The following is a 12738-nucleotide window of genomic DNA, read 5'->3' as shown; positions in this document are numbered from 1 at the left end:
CCCACGTAGAGAGCGTTGCAGTAGTCTAGGCGGGATGTAACCAGAGCGTGGACTACCGTGACCAAGTCAGACTTCCCAAGGTACGGGCGCCACACTTCTCACCCCGAAGGGTACTCAGAGCGGCTTACAAGATATACATACATACAATATATTATATTATTTTATATTATATTATTATTATATTATATATTATATTATATATTATTATATTATATTATATTATATTATTAGCATAGTACAATATCAGTATTAAATATTACTATAATGTACTATACCATTATATGGTAATATTATCTATATAAATAAAAATGTAATGTTCGTTTGTGGGATTAACAGAACTCAAAAACCACTGGACGAATTGACACCAAATTTGGACTCAAGACACCTAACAACCCAATGTATGTCCTTCACTCACAAACATTGATTTTGTCATTTGGGATTTGTAGTTGCTGGGATTTATAGTTCACCTACAATCAAAGAGCATTCTGAACTCCACCAATGATGGAATTGAACCAAACATGGCATACAGGACTTCCATGACCAACAGGAAACACTGGAAGGGTTTGACCTTGAGTTTGGGAGTTGTAGTTCACCTACATCCAGAGAGCACTGTGGACTCAAACAATGATGGACCAAACTTGACACAAATATTCCATATGCCTAAATATGAACACAGATGGAGTTTGGGGGAAATAGACCTTGACATTTGGGAGTTGCTGTTATTTGGATTTATAGTTCACCTACAATCAAAGAGCATTCTGAATCCCACAAACGACAGAATTGGGGCGGACTTCCCACACAGAACCCCCATGACCAATGGAAAATACTTAAGGCCACCCAGTCCAACTCTCTTCACTAGGGCAAGAAAATGTAATCAGAGCCCTCCCGACAAAGAGCCATCCAGCCATAGATATAGATAGATAGATAGATAGATAGATAGATATGATTCTCTCTCTCACACACAGATATAGCACCATAGATTTGAAAGAGACCCTTAAAGAAGGACTATGATATGTTGCAATATTCCAGAGTTGACAAACCGGACACTCTCCACAGCAACACTGACAAAGAAACAACAAGAAATACTGTTTACTCACAAGCATAAAGGAATTACTTATATTAGAAACCAACACTTTCTCATTACTTTATTTCCCAGATCACCAAACTGGGCCACAGCAACGTGTGGCAGGGGACAGCTAGTTAGTAATATTAAATGTAATATAAAATATATAATTATAACATTTTATTATTATTATTATAATTATTATTATTATTATTATTAGTAGTAGTAGTAGTAGTAGTATTATATTGCATTACATTATAATATTATAAATATTTAAGGTACTGTGCCATTATCCGGGCGGAGGCCACAAGGTGGTGCTAGAGAGTGAAGGATAGTACATTTTATGGGAGTGGAGGGTGGGCTGAAGGACAAAAACCATTTCCTCCTGTGTTCCTGTTATTCCGACAACTCATGTCCCCATCGTGGAAACCCCTTGTTTATTATATGGGAAGTGGGGAGGGGAAATTACCAGTGAAATAACCCCAGGAACAGGCCTAGAAAACCAAGACACAAAGATTTTTTTCCTGTTGGGCTGTAATTTCATTGCAATACATTTGGGTGCCACTGGGGCATTAAGGATCATGGAGAATTATAGTGATAGTGATTGCTATGTAACCAATTTTTTCCTGGTTTATAAATGTCATTTTCTAATTGGTTCTATCATAAAAACATGGAAAAAAGGTACTGTCCCGTTATTCAGGAGGAGGCCACAAGGGGGTGCTAGAGAGTGAAAGTTAGTACATTTATGGAGGTGGAGGATGGGTTGAAGGATGAAAACCATTTCCCTCAGTGTTTCTGTTATTCCCCCCCAATCCATGTCCCCATCGTGGGAAAAAAAATACTCATTTGTGATATCGGAAGTGGGGAGGGGGAAAATAACCAGTGAAAATGGGGGAAATGGTTTTCTTTCTTCAACTCCGCCCTTCTCTCTCTAGTGCCCCCTTGTGGCCTCCACCTGGATAATGGAACCGAACTGGGAAACGTTTATTGAACTGCTAAAACTTTGTTTTTCGTACATCACATTTTGCTATAGTTTTTCCATGAATATCTCATAGAGCAGTGGTTCTCAACCTTCCTAACACTGGGACCCCTACATATGGTTCCTCATGTTGTGGTGACCCCCAACCATAAAATTATTTTCGTTGCTCCTTTATAACTGTAATTTTGCTACTGTTACAAATAGTAATGTAAATATCTGATATGAAGGATGTGAAGGATTGTTACAAATTCAACATAATTAAAGCATCATGATTAATCAGAAAATATATATTTGGGGGAATATGGAAAACAGATTATGGGATTTGCAGTACCTTCAACCGATTCAGCGCTGACTTCCACAGACCACTGAGACCTCCGCGCAGAACTCCCATGTCAAACAAAAAATACTGGAGGGGTTTGGGAAGAATTGACAGTGATTTAGGAGAGATGTAGTTCACCTACATCTGGAGAGCATTGTGAACCCAAACAACCGGATGACAAGAGAGCGAGGCAGGTGAGGCAGGCTTTGTGCGAGGCCTTGCGACCCCTCCGAAATGGCCAGGTGACCCCCCTGGGGGTCGCGACCCCCAGGTTGAGAACCGCTATCATAGAGTCTCAATCAAAAGCCACAAAAATGAAATATCTGGAGTCGAACAACTACTTTCAAAGTACCACACAATGAAAGAGGAAATAACACTTTCGAACCAGGAACATAATTTGTTTTCAAATTTCATTAGATACTGTAATTAGAATAGATTGTGTTATCTTGCTATCTACTCATTCTTGTATGTATGCCCCCCTCTGAGCTGATAGATAGTCCACAGAGTGGCTCGGAGAATATGGATATTTTCAGGAATACAGTATTGCTATAAACTATGGCTGGAATTAAGTATTGCAGATTAAGATTTATAACTTATTTATTTATGACATTTATATGGCACCCTTCTCACACCATAGGGGACTCAGAGCAGCTTACAATATATATATATATATATATATATATATATATATATATATATATACATACACATACATACACACACACACAATATATTATATTACTAGTTGTCCCCTGCCACGCTTTGCTGTGACTCACATGGGGGTTCTGTGTGGGAGGTTTAGCCCAATTCTATTGTTGGTGGGGTTCAGGACGCTCTTTGATTGCAGGTGAACTATAAATCCCAGCAACTACAACTCCCAAAATATCAAGGTCTATTTCCCCCAAACTCCACCAGTGTTCACATTTGGGCATATTGAATATTCATGTCAAGTTTAGTCCAGATCCATCTTTGAGTCCACAGTGGTCTCTAGATGTAGGTGAACTACAACTCCAAAACTGAAGGTCAATGCCCACCCACCTTTCCAGTATTTTCTGTTGGTCATGGGTGTTCTGTGTGCCAAGTATGGTCCAATTCCATCGTTGGTAGAGTTCAGAATGCTCTTTGATTACAGGTGAACTATAAATCCCAGCAACTACAACTCCCAAATGACAAAATCAACCCCCCCAAACCCACCAGTATTCAAATTTGGGCATATTGGATATTTGTGCCAAATTTGGTCCAGTGAATTAAAATACATCCTGCATATCACATAGTTACATTACAATTGATAACAGTAGCAAAATGACATTTATGAAGTAGGAAGGAAAATAATTTCATGGTTGGGGGTCACCACAACATGCAGAATTGTATTAGGGGGGCACAGCATGAAAAAAGTTGAGAACCACTGCTGTAAGTAGAGTGGATTGTGTTATCTTGCTACCTACTCATTCTTGTATGTATGCCCCCCTCTGAGCTGATACATAACCCACAGAGTAGCTAGGGGAATATGGATCTTTTCGGGAATACTGTATTGCTATAAACTATGGCTGAAATTTAGTATTGCAGTTTAAGATTCATAACTTATTTATTTATTATTTATTTACTATATTTATATGCCGCCCTTCTCACCCTGAAGGGGACCCAGAGCAGATTACAAGATACATATACATACAATATATTATACCGTTAGCATAGTACAATATCAGTATTATATATTACTATATTGTACTATACCATCATATTGTAATATTAGTAATATTACATATAATATATAATTATAATATCATATTATTATTAGTATCATATCGTATTACATTATAATATTATAAATATTATATGTAGATACAATATATTATATTACATATATTAAAGTCACAGATTTGCAACTCATTGGTATTTATGACAACTACCATATTTTCAAGTCCCACGAACAACCGGTAGAAGATGACCATCCTGGAAACCTAGAGATAACACCTCTGCAAGCATTTCTGGGTCCTCTATTGTAATTCTACAGTATTTAAAGCTCTTCACATAGAAATGAAACCTCACCAGGACTGTGGCACAGCTGGGAGTTAGCTGTATTAAGATCACTACTGACCGGAAGGTCATGAGTTCGAAGCCAGCCTGGGTCAGAGTGAGTTTCTTATTTATTTAGGGTCAGACTGAGTTTCTTATTTATTTATTTACTTCATTTATATACCGCTTTTCCCAGCCCTTAGGCGACTCAAAGCGGTTAACAGCAGCAATTTCAATGAACACATTACAAAACCATTGGAACATTTAAAAACAATAGCATAACAACAATTAAACATCAATATGACAAATCATCCGCGTCTCGTCAATAGAATCAGAATCTAATCTCATAATCCGTTATTCCGTGTTCCTGTAATCAATTACACTGCCTAATCGAATGCCTGTTCGAACCAGGTCTTCACTTTCCTTCAAAATGCCAATAAGGAGGGGGCCGATCTGATATCTGTAGGAAGGGCGTTCCACAGCCGAGGGACCACCACTGACCAATATGTGTAGCTTGTTGTCGACCTTTGCAAACCAAAAGACAGTTGCATCTGTCAAGTAGGAAATTTAGGTACCACTTATGTGGGGAGGCTAATTTAACTAATTTACGAGGCCATAAAAATCTCCAGCAAGCATGTAAAGAATGAGGAAATACTTTAGCAGTGTCACAAATGGACGGTGAAGCGACAGCTCCCCTGGTGGCCAGAATGCCCTCATGAAAAAACTGGATTGTTAAATAGCCTCTGAGTGTCTGTCTATATATGTTGTGTGTCTATGACATTGAATTTTTGCCATGTATATGTACATTGTAATCCGCCCTGAGTCCCCTCCGAGGCTGAGAAGGGCAGAATATAAATACTGTAAATAAATAAATAAATAAATCAACAAGCTTGTGAAGTCAACAGACCTACTATAACTTATTGTAGGTAGCTTAGTTAAAAACAATTCATTATTTCAGCGTTTGTGCTTTCCACACAACAGACACCCCAAAATGTGTGTCGTTTCCCTAGCTTCATTTTCCCTGGCTTCCTCACAGGTGTGTAGAGGTCAATTCACCGGGCAATGGTTTCAGATGCATAACGTTATATAGCATAATGTTTTTGGAGAAATCAGGTATGGGTGGGAAACTGAATAATACAGTTGGATTGTTGGAATAGGCTCAATGTTTTACTGTGTAAATCCATCTCGGTGATACAAGTCTCCCTAGGAAAATAAGCACTTTCTCCCATCAGGTCATGGCTAATTTCAATATCAAAGTGTAACTCCAATCAATGGGAGAGTTCATGATCAAAGTGAATCAGCCCAGGCAGATTGTATACATGTATCTATCTAGGGAGGTTGTAGGCACCACAGAACCAACACAGTCCATTAAGTACAACTTGATAGTATCATTTATTTATTTATTTACTAATAAATAAACTCCTTCAACTCTTTACTCGTGATAGACACACAGCAGCTGGGGAGAGGGAATGTTTTCCAATTACAGTAGGACTCCCATATCTGTGGATGACACATTCTTGAACGTATCATGGAAACAGAAAACTGTGAGTAATCAAGAACCCTACGGAAATGAAGGATTTCCATCAGAAGAAAATGCTTAGAGATGTTTTCTCTTTAGGAATTTTCGAGGTTATCCAGGGTGACTCTATGGTAATGTCTGGTAGAAGCATATCACCTGAAGGAGGAGGTGGGGGATGGAGGAGGAGAAGGAAGAAGAAGGAGAAAGAGGAGAAGAGGAGGAGGAGAAGGAGGAGAAGGAGAAAGAGAAGAAACAGGAGGAGGAGAATAAGGTGGAGGCAAAGGTGGAAGGAGGAGGAAATGAAGGAGGATAAGAAGGAGAAAGAAATGAAAGAGGAGGAAGAGGAGGGAGAGAAGAAAGAGGAGGAGGAGAAAAAGGTGGAGGCAAAGGTGGAATGAGGAGGAGCCGATGGAGGATAAGAAGGAGAAATAGGAGAAGAATGAGGAGGAGGAGATGGAGGAGGAGAAGGAGAAAGAGAAGAAAGAGGAGGAGGAGAATAAGGAGGCAAAGGTGGAAGGAGGAGGAAATGAAGGAGGATAAGAAGGAGAAAGAGGAGAAGGAGGAGGAGGAGGAGAAAGAGAAGTAAGAGGCGGAGGAGAAAAAGGCAGAGGCAAAGGTGGAAGGAGGAGGAGATGAAGGAGGATAAGAAGGAGAAAGAGGAGAAGGAGGAGGGGAAAGAGAAAAAAGAAGAGGAGGAGGTGGAGGAAAAGGCAGAGGCGGAGGCAAAGGTGGAAGGAGGAGATGAAAGAGGATAAGAAGGAGAAAGATGAGAAGAAAGAGGAGGAGGTGAAGGAGAAAGAGAAGAAAGAGGAGGAGGAGAAAAAGGCAGAGGCAGAGACAAAGGTGGAAGCAGGAGGAAACGAAGGAGGATAAGAAGGAGAAAGAGGAGAAGAAAGAGGAGGAGGAGGAGGAGGAGGGGAAAGAGAAGAAAGAGGAGGAAAAGAAAAAGGCAGAGGTGGGGACAAAGGTGGAAGGGGAGGAGGAAGAGGAGGAGAAGGAGAAAGAGAAGAAAGAGGAGGAAGAAAAAATGGCAGAGGCGGAGACAAAGGTGGAAGGAGGAGATGAAGGAGGATAAGAAGGAGAAAGAGGAGAAGAAAGAGGAGAAGAAAGAGAAGGAGGAGGAGGAGAAAGAGAAAGAGAAAGAGAAGAAAGAGGAGGAGAGGAAAAAGGCAGAGGCGGAGACAAAGGTGGAAGGAGGAGGAGCTGAAGGAGGATAAAAAAGGAGAAAGAAAAGAAGAAAGAGGAGGAGGAGGAGAAAAAGGTGGAGGCGGAGGCAAAGGTGGAAGTAGGAGGAGACGGAGGATAAGAAGGAGAAAGAAGAGAAGAAAGAGGAGGAGGAGGAAAAGGCAGAGGAGGAGGAGGGAAGTGGAAGGAGGAGAAGGAAAAGAATGAGGAGGTGAAGGAGGAGGAGAGGAGATGGAGGGGGAGTTGGAAGGAGGAGAAGAATGAGGCCAAGGAAGAGGAGAAGGAGGAAGGAAGGTGGAAGAAGGAGGAGGAGAAGCAGCTTGTCACTGATTTTCATAATGATGATGGTAAGCTAGGCACTGGGCATAACTTTTAAAAGAAGCCTTTTTGGAGGAGAAGAGAGGGGAAAACATTAGAAAAGAAAAACATACACAAAAATAACTGGGCTCACTGAAACTCATTGTACATGAAGGTGAAGAAAAGTGCTTTAAGCCAGCTAAAATGAGCTCCATGTGCCTTTCAAGTGGATTGAAGTGCTCAGCCATGGGAGGTCGATGACGGAAAGGCCTACCAAGCGCTGGATCAAACGCAACTGCAAACGTCTTGAGATAACACTCAAGGCTTGTCTGACTGTGCTATAATCAGCAACCTTTTTAACTACACAAGTGACTTTTTTACGAAACCCAAGTCACTGAAGTGGAAATTTCCTTTCCTTCCTTGCTGCTGTATAGTTGTTTGGTCATACATGGCTCTCAGTTGTTGTTTTTTTATTCTGTTGGAGAGGGTTATGTTGTTCTATGCTTTAGTCTGACTGTTGGAGGGACAATCCTAAAACTTGAACCTATTTTAAGCCTAGGAATCAATACCTTAGACAGCTCCTTTAAAACTTGGACTAATACCTTACCCGATTCTTTGTACATTGGCAAGATTATTATTTTTTCTTTCATCATGTAAACACATATAGGTATTTTTGTTATTTGTTAATGTGCATAGGCATCTATGAACTTTTCTTAACATATACGAGGGTTGAATGAAAAGTAATGCCTCCACTTTTGTAACTTCTCTACTGGCTTGTTCAGTAGACTCTCCTCTACACTTCCATTTTGGCAGGAAGCCTTAGCATTGAATGGTTGTGTTGTTAAAGTGTGAAGTATGGAACCTTGCGCAGACGGTTGGTCAATGTGACTTTAGCAACATGCAGTCATTGAATTCTTGACAGCAGAAGGCATCACCCCAAAGGAGATTCATCAGAGAATGGAAGCCGATTGTGTCGATGTGAGTACTGTGCGTCATTGGGTGAGTTTCAGGCACCAGTATCCTGGGTACCCATCATATTTCTTGGCTATCGAAAGGTAACCAAGAAAAGAAATAATGTGACCCGCACGATCTTGTGAAATGCTGATTATGCTTGAAATTTCTCTCTGAGTGATTCGATGATAGTTCTGAATCAATCTGTCAACCTTTTGCTTGTGAAACTCAGTGGTTGCTGTCACAGGACGTCCAAATCTTTGTTTGTCACACAAGTCAGATGTTCCCACCTCAACATCTTTAAACTTACTCACCCAACAATGCACAGTACTCACATCAAGTTGTCCCTGATTAAAGTGGTACCTGGTAAAGTGGTACCTGGTCAAGTAGTCCCTGGACAAGTGGTCCCTGGTCAAAGTTGTCCCTAGTCAAAGTGGTCCCTGGTCAAAGTGGTCCCTGGTGAAAGTGTCCCTGGTCAAGTGGTCCCTGGTCAAGTGGTCCCTGGTGAAAGTGTCCCTGGTGAAAGTGGTCCCTGGTCAAGTGATCCCTGGTCAAAGTGGTCCATGGTCAAAGTAATCCCTGGTCAAAGTGGTTGCTGGTCAAATGGTCCCTGGTCAAATGGTATCTGATCAAGTAGTCCTTGGACAAGTGGTCCCTGGTCAAAGTGGTCCATGGTCAAAGTAATCCCTGGTGAAAGTGGTCCCTGGTGAAAATGGTCCCTGGTCAAAGTGGTTTCTGGTCAAGTGGTTCCTGGACAAGTGCTCCCTGGTCAAAATGTCCCTGGTGAAAGTGGTCCCTGTTCAAAGTGGTCCCTGGTCAAGTGGTCCCTGGTCAAAGTGGTCCCTGGTCAAAGTGGTCAAAAAAAGGTTGAGAACCACTGATCTAGACCCTCCAATACAATTCTGTGGCCAGCTTCCAATGGAAGTTGACGATCGAGTCGCACTGGAAGAGCTCAAAATTCCTAGAAACATGTCCTTTCAAGTTAAAAAAAATAGAATAGATGCATCCCATTTCAAATATCACAGCTCTAAAGTACCCTTCACTTCTGAAACTTTTGATCCAGCGTCTCCCTAGACCTCTTCTAACATCCATTTCATGGAGAGAGTTCTATGAAGGTGCAATTAATGATCATAATGTCAGATCTCAGTTTCTCAAGCCACCTTTGACCGGCGTTCCCCTTGTGAAGAGCTGTGATTTCTGTACAACAGCAAAAAAGCAGAAAAAAGTCCTGCAGAAATGCAAATCACATCCAGCTGCTCGCCTTTGATCCCCCAATCTCTTTCTAATGCACTTCCAAGCCTTGTTATTCCAAACCATGAGACTGTTATGTGACATCAAAGTGTTCATTTATGAGTCTTATCCTGAAAGGCTCAAATGTAAGCGAGAAATAGTGTGTGTGTGTGTGTGTGTGTGTGTGTGTGTGTGTGTGTGTGTGTTCAGACATATTAAAAAAAATCTCTCCACTTTTTGTAAAAGGGCTTTGGGACTTCATAAAAGAGAACACAAAAATCAGATAGTTTCCTTTACAAATTAAATACACATTCCTCCTTGTCACGACAAGAGAGGCAGGTTTCAAGACTTCAGTCTCTTTAAAGCAGCGTTTCTCAACTTGGGGGTCGGGACCCCTGGTTGAAAAGTGGGGTTCAGAGGGGTTGCCAAAGACCATAAGAAAACACAGTATTTTCTGTTGGTCATGGGGGTTCCGTGTGGGAAGTTTGGCCCAATTCTATTGTTGTTAGGATTCAGAATGCTTTTTGATTGTAGTTGAACTATAAATCCCAGCAACTACATCTCCCAAATGTCAAGGTCTATTTTCACCAAAGTCCACCAGTGTTCACATTAGGACATACTGAGTATCTATGCCAAGTTTAGTCCAGATCCACCATTGTTAGAGTCCACAGTGCTCCATCTGGATGTAGGTGAACTACAACTCCAATACTCAAGGTCAATGCCCATCAAAACCTTCCAGCATTTTCTCTTCGTCATAGGAGTTCTGTGTGCCAAGTTTGGTTCCATTGCATTGTTGGTGGAGTTCAGAATACTATTTGATTGTAGGTGAACTATAAATCCCAGCAATGACAACATCCAAATGTCAAGGTCTATTTTCCCCAAACTCCTCCAGTGTTCACATTTGGACATACTGAGTATCCATGCCAAGTTTGGTCCAGACCCATCATTGTTTGAATCCACAATGCTCTCTGGATGTAGGTGAACTACAACTTCACAATCCAAGGTCAATGCCCACCAAACCCTTCCAGTATTTTCTGTTGGTCATGGGAGTTCTGTGTGCTAAGATTGTTTCAGTTCAATCATTGGTGGAGCTCTGAATGATCTTTGATTGTAGGTAAACTATAAATCCCAACAACGACAACGTCCAAATTTCAAGGTCTATTTCCCCCAAACTCCACCAGTGTTCACATTTGGATATACTGAGTATCCAAACCAAGTTTGGTCCAGACCCACTATTATTTGAATCCACAATGCTCTCTGGATGTAGGTGAACTACAACTTCAAAATCCAAGATCAATGCCCACCAAACCATTCCAGTATTTTCTGTTGGTCATGGGAATTCTGTGTGCCAAGTTTGGTTCAATTGCATTGTTGGTGGAGTTCAGAATACTATTTGATTGTAGGTGAACTATAAATCCCAGCAACTACAGTTCCCAAATGACCAAATCAACCCCTCTCAACCCCACCAGTATTCAAATTTGGGTGTATCGGGTATTTGTGCCAAGTTTGATCCAGTGAATGAGAATGCATCCTGCATATCAGATATTTACATTACGATTCATATCAATACCAAAATTACAGTTATGAAGTAGCAATGGAAATAATTTTAGGGTTGGGGGTCATCACAACACGAGAAACTATATTAAGGGGTCACGGCATTACGAAGGTTGAGAACCACTGCTGTAAAGAGAATATTTGCTGCATGATCATTGATTTTTGATTTATCGCCTTAAGCTTCATTGCACCATATCATATGATACAAAACGAGGGGATAGACTTATTTATTTTTACTTACTTACTTATTTACTAACTTACGATATTTATATCCTGCCTTTCTCATCCCGAAAGGGACTCAGAGCGATCTTACAAAGGCAACCATTCAATGCCATATCAACAACAGTATAAAATAAGATAAATATTTAAACAATCTTGCGAATGCTGCAATCCCTTAATACGCTCCCTCATGTAGTGGTGACCCCCAAATATAAAATTATTTTTGTTGCTACCTCATAACTGTAATTTTGCTGCTGTTGCGAATCGTCGTGTAAATATCTGATATGCAGGATGTATTTTCATTCACTGGACAAAATTTGGCACAAATACCCGATATGCCCAAATTTGAGTAGTAAAATTTATTGACTAGGCCACTGACCATATCAACAGTAAAAGACAAAACAAAACAAAAATACACTAACCACTGTTCTAAAACTTCTGTAAATTTTTTTTGTTGTGTCAGGAGTGACTTGAGAAACTGCAAGTCGCTTCTGGTGTGAGAGAATTGGCCGTCTGCAAGAACGTTGCCCAGGGGATGCACGGATGATTATGATGTTTTTATCATCCTTGTGGGAGGCTTCTCTCATGTCCCCGCATGAGGAGCTGGAGCTGATAGAGGGAGCTCATCCGCCTCTCCCCGGATTCAACCTGCGACCTGTTGGTCTTCGGTCCTGCCGGCATAGGGATTTAACCCACTGCGCCACCAGGGGTTCTTGTAATAGTGAACATACATTACAGCACAATTAAAACTTGATTGAGTTAAAAATATCATCATTAAAGTGCCAAGATAAAACTTCATACCACAGAAGTTAAGGACAAAGGTTAAAAAAAAGGTTCAAATAGACCAGCTGTTACACAATCCCAATCCAGTTCAAATTTGAATTCTAGTGGGGTTGGGGGAGGGGGATGATTTTGTCATTTGGGAGTTGTAGTGGCTGGGATTTATAGTTTACCTACAATCAAAGAGCATTCTGAATTCTACCAACAATAGAATTGAACCCATCTTGGCACACAGAACTCCCACGACCAAGAGAAAATACTGGAAGGGTCTAGTGGGCATTGACCTTGAGATTTGGAGTTGTAGTTCACCTACATCCAGGAAGCACTGTGGACTCAAACAATTTTGGATCTGGACCAAACTTGGCATGAATACTCAATAGGCCCAAATGTGAACACTGGTGGAGTTTGGGAGAAATAGACCTTGAGGTTGTTGTAGGTTTTTTCGGGCTATATGGCCATGGTCTAGAGGCCTTCGACAATACAATAGACCTCGACATTTGGGAGTTGTAGTTGCTGGGATTTACAGTTCACCTACAATCAAAGAGCATTCTGAAATCTACCAACTATGAAATTGAACCAAACCTGGCACACAGAACTCCCATAACCAAGAGAAAATACTGGAATGG

The 12738-nt window shown here is 40.9% G+C and overlaps 1 protein-coding gene across 1 annotated transcript in view; it reads right to left on the bottom strand.

Moving 5' to 3' along the window:
* Window positions 1-12738, bottom strand: part of SLC6A2 (solute carrier family 6 member 2) — an 84456-nt gene that overhangs the window by 52880 nt on the left and 18838 nt on the right. The window lies entirely within an intron of this gene.

This window comes from Anolis sagrei, chromosome 8 (genome assembly GCF_037176765.1).
Source record: "Anolis sagrei isolate rAnoSag1 chromosome 8, rAnoSag1.mat, whole genome shotgun sequence".
Taxonomy (NCBI): Eukaryota; Metazoa; Chordata; class Lepidosauria; order Squamata; family Dactyloidae; genus Anolis; species Anolis sagrei.
The sequence above is the reverse complement of the archived record's forward strand: the minus strand, read 5'-3'. Positions and strand labels throughout refer to the sequence as shown.